An 18,366-nucleotide genomic window follows, 5' to 3' on the forward strand; every position below is an offset into this window, starting at 1 on the left:
TGGAAAGCATGAGATTTCATACAAGTACTAGGTTTTTGAAAAATATGATCCTTTTGAAAAGAACGAGGTGGGGCTCGAGATGAAACCTTTTGATGAAATCCAGATGAAGATTTTTTAGCATTACTCCTGACATTATTTTTGATCAGTGGTTTGAAAGGTGTCAGATTAGTCTAGGAACCAGTCCGAGGAAGAGATCGAACATTTGTGCTTTTTTGCTTTTGAAACAGTGTAAGGTGTGTATGCACATGTAAATATTTTAGGATGTGATTTTTCAAGAGGTTGATGTGATTTAACAAGTGTTGGTGTTGGCAAAATCCCCTTCCATTTTGGGTCGTCTGAGGAATAGATTATAAAATCATTTCTTCAAAAAGACTATACTTTCTTTTGGGTTTTGTCAGGAGTCTCTGAAAAAGTTTGAGAAACTGTACATTCCTTTTTGAAAAAACAGGTTGAGAAAGCAGGCTTTTCTGGACTCTTGGGATTTGAAATTTTGATTTGAAATTTTTTTTTCGAAAAGTTTTTCAATTTTTAATTACAAGTTTGAAATTCTTCTTTGAAAGCATTTTTGGCAAGAGTTTCTGAAGAACCACAGTCAATGAGATTCAACTACGGTTTCTTAGAGTCCTTAGATAGCTTTTTAAAACAAGGGCTTGACTCATCTGAACTAGATGATTCAAGATTCTTGGAACTTGACCATACTTCAAATTTTCTATAGGCAACTCATGATGGATTAGCTAAATGGTCACATAACTCTTAACTGTGGTCTGCGGTAAGGACGATTGAACTACCGTAGAGTAAGATTGAGTAGTGGGACATTTTATGAGGGGCGGTTGGTAAGACTGTGGTTCAAAATTGTAGTGGGCAAAACTGCGGTCTGAAGGTAATGAAGGAAAGTTTAGAGGAGCCTCGGGTCCATCCATAAGAGTTTCTTCATCAACAACTGATGAAATCTGAGATTCGGGATCAATTTTGTCAATGATAGGGATTTGATCACTTGGGTGATCTGAGGATTCAGGAATAATTTCCTCAATAACACAATTGTTGCTCAGATTATGAATTCAACCAAAATGAGCTCTGATGTCCTCTGGAAAAGTTTTGCCATTGATAGGGAAATGGAACTCTCGGTCCGGAGGAACATAGGGACGGTCTTTGTTAAAACGGGGTGATGAGTCCTTTGCGGTATTGTACCCATTGGACCAACCCCAATTACAATTGTTATCTATGGTTCCATTATTCACAAGGTTCTCAATAGCTTCGCTTTCATTAAAAAATCTTTTCTATTAAAAGATTTAAATGTACATTTTCAGTTTGAGCTAAATATCTTTGATTCAAAGCTATCCATAACCACATTTCACACAACATTATAACATCTTTTTCTAACACTAGATCCCTCTCTAACATAGCTACTTAGAGCCTCTTGTCCTCTAGTCGTCCTCTTACATGAAACTTCTCTTGGGACGCTATATTCTTCTTATCTAGGGCTTTGTTATAGTCTGTAAGGACAACAGCACATGTTTCATTTAGGTTGTCTATGAATGCTTGACAATCATGCATGCTATAATTAAGAGTTTGGATCATAAGTTTTACCTGCTCAACGATGCTTAGAGTTCCATCCTTAGCCACGTAGCAGTAGTTCTTTTCAAGCTTGGTTGACCCATCCTCATCCGCAGTTGCCATCATAAAGATCTTGCCTTTTCCCTTGATTTTGCTGTCCTCATCTTCATCTCCGGATAACCATACTTGATGGTCTCTCTTGACATGGGCTACGTATACCCTTTCTTTCTCCTTTTCATCCATTTCTTGAGTCATTCTAAGGTAGAATGATCTGTCTTTCACCATATTGGCTTTGCAATCTTTAGCATAGTGATTCTCCTTGTTACACTTGTGACAAATTATGACATCAGACTTGTCTTCATTTGAGGTACCTGAGTCATTCTTGATAGGTTGTGGTACCTCTTTGGATTGAGTGTTTTGAGGTTGCGATGATGGGTGGGGATTTTTTGGATACCGAGAATGGTTATTCTAAGGATTGAAGTTGCGGTTAAAGGGAGTCTTAGTGAACTGCTGATTTTTGTGGAAAGATGAGGGTGGTAGCCGATTGAATTGTAGGCTAACTAGAGCTCCTTCCCCTTCGATGAAGAGCTACCTGAAAACAAAACAAAAAACTGTAAGCACAAATCTTAGTGAGTTCCCCCATCTTACCACATACCATATATAACATATACTACCAAGCATATCCGGGTGCCCGACCTACCCTGCTGAGCATACCGGAGTGCTCAACCTACCCTTGCTAGGTATATCGGGGTGCCTAACCAACCCCTGTCAGAAATACCAGGATGTCTAACCTACCCCTCCGGTTTAACTTAACCGGTTACGGACTACCATATAAAAGCATAACATAATCATTCTGTCAAGCATACCGAGGTACCCGACCTGCCCTTTGGTCCTATCGACCGGATATGGGGACTATTCACCCTATTATCACATAACATCATATCATGCTAGCACATAAACATAACAGATACCAATATACCATATAATTATCACGAAGACAATTATGTATACCAAAACTCTTACTAGTGGGTCGGCCTTGGTGCCTTCGACCCACTTCTACTGGAAGGTAACTCACCTCAATGTCATGAAGTGTCTGAACTGTCCTCGATGCTGGGATAAACTCCTATCAAACTCCTACACATAAAAACCTTCCTTAATTACCATTTCATATTTTTAACCCTTTCAAGGGTCAAATCAGGTCAAATTCAAAGTCAAGGTAAACACCATGGTCAAAGTCAACTTTTGGTCAAATTCAACATCTGGTTTACTCAACTCGCCGTGTTGGTCCACCAACTTGTCGAGTTCCATAATCCACAAAATATTGGAACTTCAATTCTACTCTTTGATTATTTAAAGAAATTGTCGAGTTCTCCTTCATACAGAAGCGTGACCTTTTGCTTATGACTCGTCGAGCTCATCCTTGAACTCGTCGAGTCCTGCTTCATACAAGTAGAAGTGTTTAGTCCTTGACTCGCTGAGTTCTTCCTTGAACTCATCGAGTTCTTCTTCATATATGTTGGGACATCACCTTGAACTCGTGGAGTTCATCCTTGAACTTGTCGATTTCTTTGATCTTCATGTCCATATTCATGTCTATCTTGTTGAGTCCTCTGCTAGACTCAACCAGATCAATCAGAAACAGAAAAGTTTGGGAAACCATAACACAACTCGCTGAGTCCCATGAACGACTCGTCGAGTCCCCCAGAGTCCATGTCTATCTAGTCGATTTCAGTCAGGCTTAATGCATCTAGAACATATATATGACCTCCTAGGATCGATATAGCATGTAAAGTTACAAACTTTACATGCGTGCATGGGTTAACTAGCTCATAAAGACCTAGAATGAAGTCTACAAGGTGCATGGGACTCCCATGGCCATAAAGTTGGAACCTTTATGCCATATGAACCCATAAAGGTCAATATCTGAATATACAACCCCATAATATCTTCAGCCTCCATCCCTCTAAACCCTATAAATCAACCCCTAGCCCCTATTTGAATGATTCTTGAGCTTCAAAGTGGTTTTATGTGTGTTTTAGGTGCTTGAGGAGGATGAAGGTGTTGGATTTAGTGTCTAATCTCATAACTATAATTGGTATATACTTGACCCGAGAGTAGCATGATCCATTTAGGTTGCATGGCACCAGAATAATTTGTAGGATGGACTTTTGAGAAGAGGATATTTATGATTTATTAATATATTATAAGTTCTAATATATTAATACGAAATCATATTATTTAATTAGTATTGATCAAGACTTAGTTTGGAATTAAATTTGTGATCAAAAGAAACTAATTAAATAAATGGGGATTGCTTTGGTAAATCATTCATACTTATAAAGTGGGCATATGATCCATAGTTCTTCATGTTGGCTAAACCCATGTGGTGACCCATGGATAATCCATGGAGGTTAAAACTCATGGAGCATGAGGAATGTGGAATGTCATGCACATTAGGGTTTGCATGGTGTAATCGTAGTTGTGTTACACTATAGAAAGAACCCCATAGCTACCAAAATCGACATTTAAATGAAAGAAAATAGGGCTAGCTGATTTTGAGTGCAAGTATACTTCTCTCAAGTTCTTCCAAGTGTTGGTGGTGTTGTGTGAAGCATTTAAGGCATCACACTTGGGGTGCTAGGCTCTTAAAGGCTTAAGGAATCAAGCTACAAGAAAATTATGTCATTCTACTAGATTTTTGTATTACATATACTTCATGGTATGTTAGTTAGGATGGAGCCTTGGAAAAATCAAAGTTAGCATGTATAATAGAGAAAACATAGATCCAAGGTTTCTAGGGTTGTATGCACACCTTAGGAGTGTTAAAATGCTCAAAACCCTGCAGTAGTATCAGAGACGAGGCTTGTTTTCAATTATACTTGATGCAACTTGTGTTTATAGCTTTAAAAATCAAAATTTTGGTTGTCTAGACAGTGGATTCGTTGAGTCCAAGCAGAAATTCATCCAACTTGCCAAATCAGTTCATGCACTTGATGAATTGGTGCTCCAGATTGCAGATATTTGACTTTTAAAGTTGGAATTAGACTGGGATCATTACTCTATACTGTTTTCTACTTATAATCATGTTTTTGGTGTGCTAATGATCATGTTAATCCAATTTCAAAGATAATTGTCAAAGTTTCAAGTTTTATGTTAGTTTATATGATTCTTGAAAATTGTTGAACTGAATTATCCATGCTTATGAATTTTTGGTAGATCATATTATTTGGCAATTGCTTGTTAGTTTAATTGTTGATCTAAATTCCTTTTAATGTACTCCATAACTTGTCCTTAAGTTATGGAATTCCAAAAGTATTTTCCTTAAAAGTTATTAAAACTCATAAGTTATAGAAATGAAACGTTTTGAATAGTTTCAAAACTTGTCCTCAAGTTTTGGAATTTGTAAAGTCACTTTAGTAAACTTTAATTCCAAACCCTAGAATTTTAAAAGATTAAAATTCAATCCTTATACTTTATAGTATTATAAGTTAATAATATATATATATATATATATATATATATATATATATATATATATATAAAGATAAAGTCAGTCTTACCGTTAGTAGGCCTCATTCACGAAGCCGGTCTATAAGGGGGGGTATAAGGTTACTACCTATAAAATGGCAGTTTAATGGGTGTCCAATCTCACCCACCACTTCCTTGACTGGTGGAGGGTCGTTAGCCGAACGGGTAGGATAGGACTATAATTCTCATTAAGTGTAATGATAATAAAGTACCTAAATGTTTTATTAAATTCCAAATCTTAGTTACTTTAGGAAAATCTAAAATTGATGCTAATCCATGAAAATTGCACTTTGCACCTTACCAAGTCGTTAATGGAGTGTGTGTGGTTAATCGGCACATTAAATTGGAGTAGTAAGGGTGGCAAAGGGTGGCTTGATGTTTATCATAAGATCAATGGAGTGTGTGTCGTTAATCGTCACATTGATTGGGTGATAAAGTCGAGAATACTAAGCACATTTTGCATGGTTATTCACACCTTGTTTGTGATCCTCGGTATCCTAGTCTCAAACCTGAAGGGCATAATCGAGAATTAAACATGTCATTGAATTATTCAATGAATCTCAAAGGATCTAGGAGTTTCAATCCAATTAAAACCTAATATCTATTTCGTTTTTCATTGTGGAAATTGGTAAATTGTCATTTACCTACCTTCAAATATTTTGCAAGTTGGATTACTGCATCCATATTCCAATTTGTACAATATTGTGTTGGGTTCTAGCCTTAATATTTCATTTGGGTGTTATATTAAGGATTATATATCTAATCTAAACTTTGTCTTTCTTCTTTTCAGATGTCTTCCAACATTGCTTCTTGCTCAAACCCTATCGACTCCTTCTCTCTCATGAACCTTTGTAGGAGAGTCATCTTCGATGGTTCAAACTTCAATGATTGGATTAGGAACATCAGGATGCTCACTCGCTATAAGGATAAGGAATATGTCCTCAAAAAGGAGCTAAAGGAAATCGATGAGTCTTCTGCTACTCCTGAGGAGATTGATGAATTTAGGGCACATGAGAAGGATGCCATCAAGGTAGCCTGTATCATGCTTGCCACAATGTCGACTGAACTCCAAAAGTCCTATGAGGACTTCTACCCTTTTGAGATGCACCAGGACCTGATGGAAAGATACCATCAGAGTGCTCGTCAAGAGAGGTATGAAATAATCTATTCCATGATAACAACAAGAATGAAGGATGGTGAACCCATCACGGTCCACTTGTAGAAAATCCAAAGGTTTATGGACCATCTACTAAAGTTAAATGTGAACTTCCTGAGGAGCTGACGACAGATTTCATTTTACACTCCTTAACTCCATTTTATGATCAGTTCCGCATGACTTATCATATGAATAAGGAGGAAGTAACACTTAGCAAGCTTCAAGGGCTTTTGAGGACCGCTGAAAATGGTCTCAAAGGTAAAAATGTTGTTTCTACTCCTACCGCAATTGCCCTATTCTAGCAATAGGACAAGCGAAAGGGAAGAAGAGGAAGGCTCCCTCAAAGAGTTGCAAGGGAAAGTCTCTTGATGGATCCCATTCAAGTGGGACCAAGGATAGTTTTGCTGCTCCCATTTCCATTCCTAAGGAAGCAGAGTGTTTCTACTGTCACGAAAAAGGGCACTGGAAGCAAAGCTGCCCCAAATACTTGCAGGATGTTAAGGATCGGAAGGTTAAACCCACCTAAGCAGGTATTTATACTATTCTATTTAAAAACTCATCACATACTAACTCTTGGGTGCTTGACACAGGTTGTGGAATTCATATTTTTTCTAATATGCAGGGTAAAAAGAAGTAAGGATGTGGAGCACAAGAAGATAAACCTGATCATGGGGAATAGGAAGGTTTCACCTGTCACCAAGATTGGAGTTTATTCTTTATTGCTTAGTAGTGGGTTAGGAATAGATTTTAATAATTGTTTCTACTCGTCGGATATGGCGAGAAATATTATTTCCTTTCATGGTTTGTAAAAACAAGGTTTTGCGTTTTCGTTTGATAATGAAATCGGTGCAATAAATGCTTATTATATTGATGTTTTTATTTTTATTTTAAGGCATTACCTTGTAATGGTGTATATGAAACTGTGAATGTTGTAGACAACTTAGAAAATGATGTGTTGCATATCGATTCTTCCAATGAATTGGATAAAGCATGCTTGTAACATTGTCATTTTGGACATGTCAGCAAGAAGCGCATAGGCCAACTCCAGAAGGCTGGAGTTTTTGGAGTCATTCGACTTAAGGTCGGATGACACTTGCTAATCTTGCTTGCTTGGAAAGATGACTAAATCACCCTTCACTGGTACTTGTGAGAGGGGTGAGGGTTTATTGGATCTCATACACACCGATGTGTGAGGGCCCTTCGGAACCGCCACAAGGGATTCTAACCGCTTCTATGTGACTTTTATTGATGATTACAGTAGATATGGTTATTTCTACTTAATCAAGGATAAGTTAGAACCCTTTGACAAATTCAAAGAGTTTAAACAGGAAGTGGAATATCAGTTGGGCAAGAATATAAAGATGCTCCAATCCAATCGAGGTGGTAAGTATCTTAGTATCAAGTTACTAGACTATATTAAGGATTGTGGAAGTGTTTCATAGTTGACGCCACTAGGACACCGCGGCTTCATGGTGTGCCTGAGAGGCACAAACGAACCTTGGTGGACATGGTTTATTCCATGATGAGTCGAGCTTCATTACCAATCTCATTCTTGGTGTATGCCTTAGAGACTGCCGCCCATATCCTTAATTTAGTCCCTACCAAGAAGGTTTCCAAATCACCTCACGAGATGTGGACTGGGAAGGCTCCCACATTAGACCACATCAAGGTTTGGGGCTGCGAGGCTTTCGTGAGATGCGAGACTCATGACAAGCTTGAACCTCGGAGTGAGCAGTGTATTTTCATTGGCTACCCACATAAATCCTTTGGTTATATCTTTTAAAGACCGAGTGATAATGTTGTCTTCATTGCGAGGAGAGGAGTCTTTCGCGAGAGAGAGGTCATAGGACAAGGAGAAAGTGGGAAGAAAATTGACCTTGAATAACTTCAAGAGTCAAGCGGTAAAGGAACCTCAAACACTAGCGATCAACCTGAGGAGGAAACTCCTTTTGAGCCGATTGGCAAGTTTGTACCTCTGAGGCATTCCAGTAGAGTTAGTGTTCCACTTGTGTTGTATGGTTTCCATATAACATCTGAGGGTGACACATTTATCAGTGATAGCCCACTGATAAATTTGGATGAACCTAATAACTACAAGGAAGCCATGGCAAGCCCTAAGTCTGCTAAATGGAAAGAGGCAATGGACATCGAGATTCAGTCTATGTATGACACTCAACTTTGGAACTTGGTTGACAATGTATCGGGTTGTAAGACAGTCAGGTGAAAATGGATCTTCAAGAAGTAGACCGACGTGGATAGGAATGTACACACATATAAGGCACTGACTAGTTGCGAAAGGTTTTACTTAAACTCTGGGAATTGATATTGATGAAACCTTCTCACCAGTAGCGAATATTGATTCTATTTGGTTTATGCTAGCCCTTGTTGTATTTCATGATTATGAAATATGGAAAATGGATGTCAAAACCACTTTCCTTTATGGAAAGTTGGCTGAGGATGTTTACATGAGTCAGCCAAAGGGTTTTTTCGATGCAAAGTACCCTAATAGAGTGTATAAGCTTGAGAAATCCATTTATGGATTGAAACAAGCATCTCGTAGATGGAATCTTAATTTCAATGAGACAATCAAAGAGTTTGGTTTTTCGAGAAGCGAGGATGAGTCATGTGTATATGTCAAGGCTAGTGGGAGCATAGTTATCTTTCTGGTATTATACGTGGATGACATACTACTCATAGCAAATGACATCCCAACCTTGCAAGAGGCTAAGTCCAGGCTTGGGAAGTGTTTCACTATGAAGGTCCTCGGAGAAGCTGCCTATATTCTTGGGATAAGGATATCGACAGACAGGAGTAGAAGACTAATTGGACTTAGTCAAAGTACCTACTGGGATAAGGTGTTGAAAAGATTCAGCATGCATGATTCCAAGAAAGGTGAATTACCGATGCAGAGCAACGCCAGGTTAAGTAAAGCTCAGAGTCCGAGTATAGAGGTTGAGATAGCTAAGATGAGTCGAATACCTTATGCTTCCGATGTTGGCTCGATCATGTATGTTATGACTTGCACTCGCCCTAATGTGGCCTTTGCTTTGAGCATGGTCAACAAATATCAAGGGAACCTAGGAAAGGCTCACTGGACTGTGGTAAAGAACATTCTCAAGTACTTGTGGAGGACTAAGGAATGGGTCCTTACCCTCGGTGGGAGTGATGACTTGAGAGTGGTGGGGTATAGTGACACTAGCTTTCATATTGACAAGGATAATTTCCGCTCTCAGTCGGGCTAGGTCTTTACCCTGAATGGAGGAGCAATAACTTGGAATAGTTCCAAGCATGAGACAGTAGCTGATTCAACTTGCAAATCGGAGTATATAACAGCAAGCGAGGCGGTGAAGGATGCAATATGGCTGAAGAACTTCATTAGAGACCTTGTAGTTGTACCAGCTATAAAGGAACCTATGGAGATTTTCTGTGATAGCGAGAGTGCAGTTGCCTTAGCCAAGGAACCAAGGGATCACGATAGATCCAAGCACATTGACAGAAAATACCACTTCATTAGACATCGAATAGAAGAAGGACTCCTCATGGCAAAGTGGGTATCATCATATGAGAAACCGGCAGATCCCCTCAAGAAGGGACTGAGTAGGGTTAAGCATTTACAACATGCAAGGTGCATTGGGCTGAAGGATGATATTAGTTTTAATGATTAGATAGCTTTCAAAACTTGTAATAGTTGAAATGTAATTGAAATTTTATGCTTAAGTAAAAGGTGTTTTTTATTTACTAGTGTGGTACAGTCTTGTGTCAATCATTTACTATTGTTTCATTTTGCATGTTGTGACTTCCAGAATAATTATGTTATGGTATATCATATTATTCAAACTATCCACAGTCGACCATATATTGGAAGTAGGTATTGAATCACGACTGTCATGAATTTGGTTTGTAGATTTGTCTGAACGGTATTAGACATAGCAAGTTTGCTACAACATTCATGAGTGTTGTCTGAGTATTGGATTCAACCCGCGCTCACTTATATCACTTCATGGAATTTATCTCGAGTGATCGTGAGACGGTAATATCATATAAGTCTTCTAACCTATATATATGAGTTGTTGACTATGAGTTGGTTGTACAATGATAGTACGAAAATGCATCGGTAACTCGATGTTATAAAACGTGTTGTTGTGTATGATTAGATGAATAGTTAGTACAAGCATATACTGGAAAAGTTTGTCTGTTCCTTTTAGTCCTTGGAGGATTAAAAGAGATATCTTAGGCCCCTTGATGATTTTGTTTTGGCCTATGTATCGGGCCTGGTCAGAACTAAATTGTTGTGTTCGATTAAGTTCTATGTCAAAGAAATCGGAAATCGGGAAACAAACTGCTGGACAATAAGTATGACGTTGTTCCATGTATTTGTCTGGCTGATATCTTGAACATAGGATTATATGATCACTTATCTAAAATGGAGCGTCTCGTTTCGACAGAGGCTTTTAAGAGCTGCGATTACTAGTTGGTGTTTTAACTCGTACTTGCAGTTATAGTTATTAGACTTATCCAAGTGGGAGACTGTTGGATTTAGTGTCTAAGCCCATAACTATAATTGGTATGTACTTGACCCCGAGAGTAACATGGTCCATTTGGGTTGCATGGCACCGGAACAATTTGTAGGATGGACTTTTGAGAAGAGGATATTTATGATTTATTAATATATTATAAGTTCTAATATATTAATATAAAATCATATTATTTAATTAGTATTGATCAAGAATTAGTTTGGAATTAATTTTGTGAGCAAAAGAGACTAATTAAATAAACGAGGATTGATTTGGCAAATCATTCATTCCTATAAAGTGGGCTTATGATCTATAGTTCTTCATGTTGGGCTAAACCCATGTGGTGAACCATGGATACTCCACAGAGGTTAAAACCCATGGTGCATGAGGAATGTGGAAATTCATGCACATTAGGGTTTGCATGGTGTAACCCTAGTTGTGTCACACTATATAAAGAACCCTATAGTTACCAAAATCGGCACTTAATTGAAAGGAAAGAGGGCTAGCTAATTTTTAGTGCAAGTATACTTCTCTCAAGTTCTTCCAAGTGTTGGTCGTGTTGTGTGAAGCATTTGGGCATCACACTTGGGGTGCTAGGCTCTTAAAGGCTTAAGGAATCAAGCTACAAGAAAAGGTATGTCATTCTACTAGATTTTTGTAATACATATACTTCATGGTATGCTAGTTAGGATGGAACCTTAGAAAAATCAAAGTTTGCATGTATAATAGAGAAAACATAGATCCAAGGTTTCTAGGGTTGCATGCACACCTTAGGAGTGTTAGAATGCTCAAAACCCTTCAGAAGGAACTTCTTGAAGAGTTATTGCTTGACTTGGAGCTTTTGGATCCAGGCTTTGTTCACCTAAATCTAACTTCTAGAGGTATGAAGTCTCAACCTTAACAAATCTTTCTTTTAGATCTAGCTAGGTGGAACTTTGTTATCATATTGGTCCCTTTGTGGTCGTTCTTATGAGTATAACTTACTCCAGAACCTTTGAGCTTCATATTTGGCCTTTTTTGGGATTATGGAGTTATAAAGTTTGGATCTTGATGAGTATAAATCTTCGATGCATGATTTTGTAGTGTTTTGGTGAAGCTTGGGACTTAGGGTTTTGACTTGGATCCCATTGGGTCATGATAAATCATAAATTCAGGAACTTTATGACTTAAGAAGTCCCTTTGAATCAGATCTAGAAGTTTACACTAAGGTCTTAAGGTATTAAGAAGTTTTTTAAGACATTTTAGAGTGATTTTTACCTTTATAGTTCATCTTTGGTGTTGGGCTTCATTAAACCATGCAAAGGTTTAAAGCCTTCTATAATGATGTAAAATTTTCAAACAAAATTTCATTTTTCAACACGGTAAATTACATATCACACTTCTCCAAAACTTCAAGTATCAATGTCAAACCATAATTTCAAAAATAGTTTATCACAAATCCAGGATCCAATAATAGATATAACTCCAGCTCAAGTGTGTGTGTACAATCAAGCTTGTGCCTTCCCACGATCCTCGGAAGTACTTGAAACCAATAACACATAACACGGTAAGCACAAAGCTTAGTGAGTTCCCTAAAATGCCACGCACATATAATAAGCCACTCAAGGCTATAGCTCTATAAGACCCTCCGGTCAATGTGTCTCAGTGGGACCCTCCAGTCCCACAACTCGTTGGACCTTCTGGTCCGGTCTAAGTGAGGACCCTCCAGTCTCACTACTCGTTGGACCCTCCGATCTCATAGTTCGTTGGATCCTCTGGTCCGGACTAAGTATCTCATAATATAGCACACAGTACATATCACACAGAAAATACATAACTCAAGCAAGCACATAAGACCCTATGGTCACACATAATTACCACTCTAGGTAAAGTATAGTGAGAAGACTCACCTCGTAAGAAGTTGGATAATCTTGAACTCGAATCACCGGTCTAGCCTCCGCCTAACACACACAATAATTATCCATAATTAATAACAACTTTCACAAGGCTAGACTAACCCTTCCATACACTCATAGAAGGGTAAAATACCATTTTACCCCTCCATGGGCTTAATAGACCACATGTTGACCAAACCCTAAAAGTCAACGGCAGGGAGTACGCTATGCGTACTAACTCTCTACGTTGGGCATACTCGGCTGCCATGCAGGCATCGGGGATGCTCGACCCCTACGTTACGCGTACTGGGATTATACCAAGCGAACGTCCTCGTTTCACTCTCCGCATTTTTTTGGTCTTCATCATCTGGACTCCCTAAAGTCTCTTAATCCATAAAGTCAGTGACTTTAAGCGTTTTCATGGCCGATTAGGTCACAAACACTCAAAACACCCATCCCCTTTCCTTATGAAGCTCATAACTCATGCATGGCTTACTCCAAACATCCAAGATTGGATTTTTATGACTCTAGTCCACAAAATATACTGAAAAGGGGTAGATCAAGGTCTCTGGAGCTCATTATCTCAAAAAGTCTCCATCTTTTGGGACAAAACCCTCAAATACTTCATATGAATGAACCAATCAATAGAGTGAGAAAGCTTGAAGCTTTATACCTTTATGTGAAGCTTTCCACACAGCTAAGCTCATATCCAAACTCATGGGGCTCTCACTCCTTCTTCTACAAAGCTTCTTCTCTACTTCAAGAACACAAGATTACACTCACAAGCTCTCAAATGCACTCTCCAGCTATAATGATGAAGATTTACAGTTAGGAGGGTTTGGTGTCTGGGAATGGTGGCCAGGAATGAGGCCATCATGTCCTTTAAATAGGGAGCTCACTAAGAATTAGGGTTTCATTTTGGGCCTAGTACGCCCAGCGTACTAAGTAGCCTCCACGTCACATGCACGCGTTCGAGTACGTTGAGCGTACACTCAAGTACGCCTCGTGTACTTGTTTACCACCCTTTCTCTAATAAGGGCCAAAATGGACAAGAGCTTAAAAGATCAAGGTTTTACAAGATATACCTGGACTTGGGATGTTACACCTTCGACTTTATGGATCAAGTCACTTATATTTAGCTATTTTGAGGTTTTTTACGTCTTGGCTTAATGGATTAAGAGCTAGAATTATGAGTTGGTCAAATAGGAGGAGTATGCTAGGTGTACAAGCCTATACATGTAGCGTACAAGCTCTTAAGCCAGTACGCCCTTAGCGTACAAGCTGAGTACACCTCGCGTAATCAGTAGAGTGGGATTTTGGTATTTAGGCTTCGATTTGGGCCAACTTGTGGGCTTTGTTGTTTTGGGCCCTGTTGATCCATTAGGTTTTGGGTTGATATTTATTTGTAGAGGCACACTATGGATTAGGGCCCAATTTGGAAAATTGGGTCATGGATTGGGCCAACGTAGTTTTTGGTATTGGGCCTTGTGGATTATTAGGTGTGGGCCTAAGTATTGGTCTAAAAGTCTGTGAGGGGTAAATTGGTCATTTACCCTAGTAATCGATTTATGGGTACGGATTAGGACCTAAATGTTGATTGGGCATTGCTTTAATAGTTCAGGGATCGATCCACCAACAACCACAGATTATCCGCAAGATTCAACAGTGCGAGGTGAGTCTCCTTACTGGGTTTAGCAGGTCGAAGGCACCAATGTCGACCCTTATTTTTATGTTAGGATGTTGGGAGTTTGTGTGACCCTTTCATGTGTTATCGGCTGCTATATATACCGGGCAGGGCTCGATGTCGGGCGAGGCCTGGTGACTAGATCATATGTTATGGTTTATGATATTATATGTGTTAGCTAGATTATGTGATATGATTACCGGGCAAGGCTTGATTAGTAGATTCTATGCTAAGTTATTAATATATGATTTTATGCTTACCGGGCGAGGACCGATGTTGGGAGAGGCTCGATGGTTGTCGAAAATGCTATAGTCTTTGTGATTATCGCACTTTCTAGTAAGATTATTTGTTTATACGATTATGTGTATCGGGCGGGGCCTAAAGTCATGCGAGGCCTAGTGATTGACAAATATGTAATCTGAGAGGGGCTCGATACCGGACGGGGCCCGAGGCCCAATAGGACTCTAGACACGTCGGGGCCAGAGGGAGGGCAGGGGGCAGTATGTGATTGATGAATGTATGGTATATGGTAACTTGGGAAACTCATTAAGGTTTGTGCTTACAATTTTCAGTTTATGTTTCAGGTACTTCGGTTTTGAAAAGGAAGAGCTCGGGATGATTGCATAACACACACCATATATTTCCGCATTTTGTGATTTACTATAATTTAATAATGTTTTGATAAATCTAGATCAATTTGGTTTAATGGAAATGATATGTATTAACGATTTAGTAACTTAAAAACAAAAATAATAATAATAATAATAAAATAAAAAATTGGTATTATTTTTGGGACTGTAACATCCCAAAAATGTAGGCCAAAAATTTCATTTTTATTTATGTTATTAAATAAAACCATCAGTATAAAAACATTCATAATAAAGTCTCATGTCAAGACCCAAGTGACAGTAATCAAAAACATAGTATCATAAAACCATATCAGAGTGTAATCCCCAAGGATCTCATGTGCGGAAAACATAGTGTGATGCGTTGCGATCGAGCCAGCTCCTTTCCTTTGAAAACGAAGTACCTAAAACCAAAACTGAAAACCGTAAGCACAAAGCTTAGTGAGTTCCCCCATCATACCACATACCATACAATCATATCACATACATACTGCCAGGCATTTCTGGGGTGCCCGACTTACCAGGTACGGCCATTCTGGGGTGCCGACCTACCCATGCGGCCATTTTGGGGTGCCGTCCTTCCCGTGTCAAGCCATTATGGGGCGCTGACCTACCCATGTCGAGCCATTCTAGGGTGCTGACTACCCTTCGGTCCTAACAACCGAACCTCGGGGACTATTTCACCCCCTACTACTACTACTATCACATATAACATAACATAAACATATTATCAGACATATCTGGGGTGCTTGAACTACCCTTCGGTCCTAACAACTGAACTCGGGGACTGGTCCCCTACTACTACCTCTATTGCATATAACATAACAAGCCAGCATGCAAACATATCATCACATACTAGCAGACGTACCTGAGGTGTCTGACTACCCTTCGATCCTAACAACCGAACTCTACTACTATCACATACAACATATCATGCTAGCATATAACTTATCAGGTAGTAGCAAACCTAGATAATATCACAAAGACAATCATCTATCATACGTCTCCTAACTGTGGGCCGACATTGTGGCTTTAGACCCACCGCTACTGGAAGGTAACTCACCTCGCACTACTGAAGTCCCGTAAACACAATCCCACACTTGCTAAAGTCACGCAGACTCAACCCCAACTGTTGGATGACAGATTCCCGAATTGTCAACACCAAAACAACACCCAATTAATAATTGCGTCCCAACACATAACCATAATACATATTTGGATAATTACTTCACTACCCCAGGCTTGGCTTATATAAGCCCAAGGCCCAATCCACAGGCCCAAAGCGAATTAGGAATCAAAGCCCAGCATATGACCCAATTTTCCAAATTAGGCCCAGGCCTATATGTGGTCTTATTATACAATCATTAAGGCCCAACTATGGTCCATCTATGGCCCAATTTTCCAAATTGGGCCTAACCCTCCACATGGGACTTACCTTAGGCCCATTAAATTATTTTAGTCCATATAATTATTCTTGGATGGCCCATTAATAATCCAATCATCAAGGCCCAATAAAAAGGCCCAACAATAAATCCAAGTGAAGTTAGGGTTTCACATAAAATGTCGATTAGGGTTAAGTTTCCTACTTAACCCATTAAGGAATTATTCCTCTAAGGACTTAATCCATTAAGTCCATCATTCTTCTAAATAAGTCATATGATGTGATTGGGCTTAATCACACAATTCTATTCCAATGGCCCAAATGTGGGTCTCGAAAAGTCCAAGCCCAGAATCCCAAATTAGAGTTTTCACATGAAATGATGATTAAGGTTCGGTGTTTCTTTCTTAACCCATTAAGGACTTAATCCATTAAGTCCATTATGCCTTATGCTAGTTTGCCAATGATTATTAATTAATATTTAAGATTTAATAATTAATTCTCGTGTGTGTCCCAAGCAATTTCCACAAATTAGGGTTTTATTGGTATTATGGTGTTCCAATCCAAATATTAGCACATTTATCAATTTATTGGCCTTTTATGATAATTAGGGCTTTATTGGGCCTAATAAGCCCACTAAAATCTTATTAAGCCCATATGGATTTAATTAGGTCCATTAGAGTCCATTAAGCTTCATTGGGCCCATTAGAGCTCCTTTGCGCCCATTAGGGTTTCTAGCACCCCAAACGAATCTATCACAAGAGGCAAAGCGCACCGCACCCGACACGGCGCAGCCGGTGGCGGCAGCCACCACCCTACGGTGGTGATTTTCGGTTTTCTTTTCATTATTCCAATTTGTAGTACACTTTACAATGGTAAATATCAACTAAAAAACGCACACACCCACTAAACACACACATACATAGCGGTGTATGGTGGCAGCCACCACCTCACGGTGGTGACGGTGGCTTTTACCGGGAACCTCGGCTAAACAGATGTATTACAATTCTCCCCCACTTAAATTAGATTTCATCCTCGAAATCATTCCTTACCATTTCTCATGCACCAACCACTCAGAAACATGGTCACTACACTAAGCATGCCCTAGCATTCCCAGGGTAACCATGACCAATCTTTGCTAAGCCCTAACCATCCACAAGTGAGTGAATTTCTTGCAACAAGATCACATCTACTCCGTCTGAAACCTGTTGTCTTGAGATGGTCTGATTCCCCGATAGACCATTCATACTGAATCATTACTGATGGAACCAACCCGCTTATCCCTCAACTGACTACTCCACTTTTGATAGCTTGAGATTCTCATTATAAAACAGGGTCACAGACCCAATTATCCTTGCAGACCACTAATACTTGGCTAAGGCTCAGATACTCCCGTTGTGAGTGACTTGGAATACCCCAAACAATCTGTTATTCTGTCCATACTTGCAACCCAAAACACAAATACTAATACTGCTCACATGCTGGAACTGCTTGAACATTGAACTGCTGAAGCAGTATGCCGTTACATAGCTGTTTCCCAAGATCTATCGAGACCTCCCTGGTCTCAATTCATCCGTCAGTCATCTGAAATATTAGGTTTCAACCTGACTACGGAGCCGAAAGACTCATACACAGTCGCTCTACACAAATTCTGAACGAAATCCTTCTCTGAAACTAGTTGCCACTATGGCTCTAACAAACCCTCTATCTAACCAATCAGGTCCATGCATCGAATCCTATCATCATCAAATCCAAGGCTAAAAGTGATTGCTACCTGACCAATGGTATCCTTATCTCACCCATCCTGAAGCAGTCCATTGCTCCTTTGATCTCATAACTGTAGTGATGTCCCTACGGTCTCATTACTGGCTTTACCAGATCATATCCATTTGGGTAAATCCGAAATCCAATAGGTGGATTTCCATATCCTCACTGCTACACCAGAACTGGTGGGTACTATTGTTCCTTCTGCATCCTAACAATGCGCTCACACTATCTACTAACCTGGTGAATGCTACGGCTACACCCGCAGTCTCACAACACTCTATCCTT

The sequence above is a fragment of the Lactuca serriola genome, chromosome 5 (genome assembly GCF_051521515.1).
Source record: "Lactuca serriola cultivar US96UC23 chromosome 5, Lser_US96UC23_V15, whole genome shotgun sequence".
NCBI lineage: Eukaryota > Viridiplantae > Streptophyta > Magnoliopsida > Asterales > Asteraceae > Lactuca > Lactuca serriola.